This window comes from Diospyros lotus, chromosome 1, assembly GCF_014633365.1.
Source record: "Diospyros lotus cultivar Yz01 chromosome 1, ASM1463336v1, whole genome shotgun sequence".
Classification (NCBI taxonomy): Eukaryota; Viridiplantae; Streptophyta; class Magnoliopsida; order Ericales; family Ebenaceae; genus Diospyros; species Diospyros lotus.
The window spans coordinates 28,508,880-28,515,003 of NC_068338.1; positions in this window are offsets into that span (position 1 = coordinate 28,508,880).

Genomic DNA, 6,124 nt, shown 5'->3' on the forward strand with positions numbered 1-6,124 from the left:
ATTTATCTAAAAATATAATCAATCAAACATTTCAAAAATTAGAATTTAGATGAAAAATGATAATTTTTTTTATGAAAAGTATGGCCAATCAAGGTTTAAGTGATTTCATTTGTTTATTAATTCACAATAAAGTCGATCGTATTATACTTTATCTAATAAAATAATGAAAATTGTACAATTTTGAACTATCTCCCTCTATATAATGAACGGGTTCATACTTTTTAATGTTAACCACTATCAATAATATAAATAAATGGTATTACTACATTTAATATATAAATTTCTAAATCATCATCGTTTCAAATAATGGACCAGTAACCAATTTGTTTTTTTTTTTTTTTTAATTGAATAACGGATTTAATTTTAATTACTATATATAGTCGTCGTTGCCAAGGTGAAGGTTGGAAGTAACAAGACATATATTCAAACCTAAAACAGGATATATATAATAATAACACTGTGATTTATTCAAAGTGAAGAATATATATTTTGTACAGCATGCATGTTGTAAAAAGCGAATTATATATATATATATAAGACCTATTTTATAACACATCATCACATATAAACTAGAATGAATGAGACAATTAATTAGCTGGAGGATGGGATCGAGATCGATCATTCATGGTTATGATATAAAAAACTTTGGCAACAACATGAAAAGTGAAAACCTAATTTGGCAACATATACATATACAGCGTTGAATGTCATTTCATGATCGATGGAGGGACGTTGATATGTTTATGCACGTGTATATATGTATTAAAGAAGGGTGGTCCGGCTATCCAATTAATTAATTAGCTAGCTAGCTAGGTAGGTGGTCCAACCAAACACTCAGATTTCCATTTTTGTGATGCAAAACAAAGCAAATTCCGCTGCCATGACAGTGACACCATGCATGCTAGCTAGGTAAAATTTTGTGAGGCCGTCCGTAATCCACCGGCGAACCCTAATTAGGTACACTTGTTGTGTACAGTACCGGTACGAGTGAATTTATATGTTCAATGACTTAGAACACATCTAAATTTGGCTGAGTAATTTTTTGTTTAGCCAAATTTGAATGTACTGTGTCGTACGTGTGGTCAAATTTAAGTCATTTGAGTGTATAATTAAGCCTAGCTAACCATACTGAATGTCGTCAGTATCTAAGCATTCTTCTTTTCTTTAATTGACCGTACGTAGAGACCAAGACAATTATATATTAATTATTTTGATGAACCATTTGGTTTAATTAGATGTATGTATGGACATTAATGAATAATAAGTTCCCTTATTTTTATAACTAAATGAGGTGTCATATGATAGATATGGTGAATTTTGAAGAGAGCTGAATGAGGTGTCATATGATAGATATGGTGGGTGACAAACGATCCCATGTTTCATCATAATATAATAATACAGAAATGCACTTGCAATTTTTGTATATTTTGGACAGCCATACTTCATTCACTTCCGATTATAAAATTACCTTTTTCTATTGTTTTCCACATATACACAAAGCGAACCCAATTTTTCTCGGGAGGGCGCCACGCACACCACTTTTCTTGGGTTCCCACCCTCCGTAGGGCAGCCACCCAGTTTCAAGCGAAGCCTTTCTGCTTGCTTTTGACGTCACTCCACACCAACGTGAGTGCAAGGCGATTTCTTGCCTGTCCTTTATTAATTAATTCTTCTTAATTTTGAGTCCACTCAATAAGTGGCGGAGCCAGAAATTTTAGTCAGGTCGGTAAAAATTAATTAAAAACTCTAAATTTTTGTATAAATTAAATAATATAATATTAAATATATATATCAATAAATTATAAAATCGACGTATTTTCATATTTTAATAACGTCGTATAATAATATCATTACTAATTTTTGTAAATATCTATTTTTTAATATACACAACTAAGTCGTTATTCAATCATTAATCTCTAATTTGATTGCGCAGTCGAGTCTTGATAAGTTTAATGACAGACTGTCATTCAATCATTGATCTCCAATTCAATTACTTAGCTGAATCTTGACAAATTTCATAATAGAAAATATATTTTTTGTCATAGTTTCAAATATGTAATTGACAAATTTGTAATAAAAAATTAATCCCTTTAATTAAAATCTAGTTAAAGAAACGATCAAGGAAGATTAACATATATAAAAGAAAAGTGGGTCAAATTTTTATATATCTTATTTTTAATTTTTGGCCAACACTGAAAAAAGCACTGGCAGTCGCCATCAGCCACCATGACCGGTGATTTTCTACAATCAGAGGCAACCACTCGACATTTTTATTTCCATCGACTAATATACCTAAAAATCGGTAAAATCTATCAGCCAAATTTTATAGATCTAAGCTTAAACTTCTGGTCAAACCCAATGCATGTAAACGCACTGGTAATTGCCACCAATCACCGTGGTCGGTGATTTTCGGCAATCAGAGACAATCACCCGATACCTTTATCTTCACCGACTAATATATCCAAAATTCAAAAAAATTTAAATATTCAAAGTGGACATTTAGAAAAAAAAAATATTAAATTATTATATATAATATATATTTTAAAAATCCAGGGTGGGCACCCTTGGCTGTTCGTGGCTCCGCCAATCCACCCACTGCAATCTTAGCCCATGCATGCCCATGTGAGCTTTGTGCATTTGCTTCCTTCACCAGTACTGTTTTAAGGCTACTTATATATATATATATATATATATACCCATAATAATAATATTATTAATAGAATTTGTTCCTTAAAAAAATATAAGTAACTATATGTTCAAAAAATGCTATTGTTTTAATTATATATTCATATACACATTGAAAAGAAATAAAATAGTGGCAAGAGCAGTCCTTCCTACGCACTGATCATAATGTGAAATAAAATTAGCCAGGTTTGGTGACAAATGATAAGTTATTACCTCAACTCATCAACTTATGCTTCATATTGATAACAACTTCAACTAACTGAAGAGCATATCAGCCTGTGCCCCACCTGACCCGACCCGACCCTTCATCTCCGTCAATGATCATTAAGTTCGTAGTCCAAGACACCAAAATACCAAAATGGATTCAGTGGAGGTCTAGTGGAAACCCATTTTTAACTCTGCCATGACCTACTGTGATCACCTCATTTCCCTGCAAAATCCTGTATTTAAAGTTGCATGCCAAAGTTCGGATTTTTTTTTTCTTTTGTCAAAGATAAACCCACCATCATTGCTCTTTTATATACAGAGAGTGTTTGCCACGAGTGAAATTTTAAAATTTTTAGGATGTTAAGTTTGGGATTTATATTCTCATATTTGGTATAATTTTTTTATAAAAAGAATTTTTGAGAATGATTTTTAAGCAACTTTCCCACAAAAAGAATTCCACGAGACAGTTGGGAATCAAAATTTTTCTTGAACTTTAGAATGTTTTTAATAAAGAAAAAGACTAAAACATCCCTTACCCTTTTATAATTCTATACAAATATATTATATATATATATATACACACGTGTATATATACATAATATATAAAAAATGACATTCGTTTTATTTTCTAAAAATGTTATGGTCCTAATATTTTATATAGTAGAAGGAATTTATTATTTTTAAATAAAAAATCAAATAAGAGTAATTTTAAAAAAAAGAGCAAAATTTCTAAGAATGTTACATTTAAACCAAATATAGAAATGTAAGATTTCCAAAAAAAAACACTTAACATTCATGAGAATGTTTAAACCTAACAAAATATATATTCATGAAGAATATTTAAATCTAACCAAATATAGAATTGCATAAATTCTGGGAATCAAAGATTTCTAAGAGCATTATCAGAAATTATGAATATCAAGAATTTAAAAACTTCTCCCATATCGAACGCTATCATATAGTACGTACCATCCGAGGTTACTTTTACAAACTTAAAATTAGTAGTTTTTTTTTTTTTTTTTTTTTTTGCAATCCTACGTTAATTTTGTGGGAAATAATGATGCAACTCAGCTAGTGTCCATGCTTTGACGGGGGGACATAAAAAAAGGGTAGAAAATGAAAGGAAAGGGAAGAGAATTTTTGACTTCTCCAGCAACTAAAACCTACAAATTATTGAAAATATTTACATGAATGATGTGTTTGAGATAGAAATTCAGTGCCATGCAAAATTAACCACACTGCCATTGAATACTTTTTATCTTGCGGAAATTAATTAATGTGACTTGTACACTGAATTTTGAGGTTTGGGATGATATATATATTTTGCATTAATATATTATGTATTTATATTAATATGACACATAATATAAGATATTAATGCATGATGACTAGCTATATATTATTTAAGTGTGGAAATTAAATATCTAAAGTGCATTTCCGTTTTAACTTTAAAGTAATTATACTTACATTTCAGTGTGACAATCATAATTAATTAAGAAAACTAAAATGTATATATATATATATATGGAGCGTGGTATTAATTGTTGCTGTGTAAGATTATTCAAGAATTTGCTCAGTATATGCTCACATTGATGTAACATATAAATTAACTAAAAACCTTTCCATGAAGATGCATGAATTCTTTTGGTACGGAAGAAGTGACACATATAGCTTCTGGCTAAGCCTTAATCATTCTGGCATTTGAAACACTTTCACCAAATGGGCACGCCTAGCTCACTCCAATTATTATGCTCTCCCAATATTATTCATTACAACAACAACCCAATTACATATATATTAACAATAACAAAACAAATGGTTAGTGATCTCCCTGTATGGCTGGCTTTATCGAGTGGATTTATTTCTCTTTTCATTGTTCTCCAACAATGGCAAGTTTGAATTTTAAATAGTATGTATAAGTATAAAAAAAAAAAAAAAAAAGAATAAAACCAACTCTTTTAACTTTTATAGAAATGTTATTTTCACATTTAAATACTTAATGTGTTAATTATATATATTTATATTAATATAAAATAAAATACAACTCATTAATCTAGCTAGAGGCGAATGAATGTCCAAATAGTAGTTCTTATTTCATGTTATGATGTCCTCTAACATCCCTTTTTTTGTCTTAAAAATTTTAAGGAAGACAAGTATAACAAGACATAAAAAGAATGAATCATATATATATATATAAATAATATTTTTAATTCTAATCATAATTTATTTTTCACTGTAAATTTTGGTACACTAGATTTTAATTGCTTTAACTAATTCTTTCTTCCACTCCCAAGCAACATCGAAATATTATTGTTTTAGATTCCACTGAGTGCAAATTCTAAATTCCAGGAGAATTTGTAAAATTTTGAAGTGCTTGCCTTTAGATTAACTGGTTGCCCTTAGATGAAGAGGGCAAAGTAAGGGGTGTCAACTGCTCGAATTGGTTCGGTTTTATAAAAATTCAGTAATCGAATCATTTTTAATGATTCTAAAAAAATAAAAACTGTAACTGAACCATTACATATATAAAATCAAACTATGATTAATCAATCACACCGGACCGGTTTCGATTCTATCCAATTAACATTTAATTTCTAAATATTTTTACAAAATATGAAATTACAAACAAATTTGTTAATTAGAAAAAACCCATAACTTCATTAATGCTTCAAGTCTTGAAATAAAAGTAGAACAAAATAATTCATAGACTATCTCATCAAGTAAGATTATATCAACCATTTAATATAGCAATAGCACATAAAAGTTTAGAAATAAAAGAGTTCATGAATCTCGCTAGTTTTCTAGAAAGTGATACTATTTATGCGTATGTGTATATATATCAAAAAAATTATAATATATATGTATAAATATAATATCGGTTCCGGTTCGGTTCGAACCACAATTTAGATAAAAAAAATAGTAATCAAACCAAATATATCGATTCTTAATTTTTTAGAACCAAAATTTAACTATTGAACCATATAACCAATTCAAAAGGTATGGTTCGATTCAGTTTGATCCGATTCACCGATTTTCGAATATTTTTTGACACGATAGGACAAAGTTCACCTATAACGTGAAGTAAAATCTGCTCTGCCATTCAGTTGGAGGGTAATATGGATCCATTTGGAGCCCACAATCTCCTCGTAGATCCCACTAAGCCATCCATGGCTTCAGTTTTTGATTCCCCTTGCAAACGACTCCGAATAAATACCCTTCTCCACCCTCAACT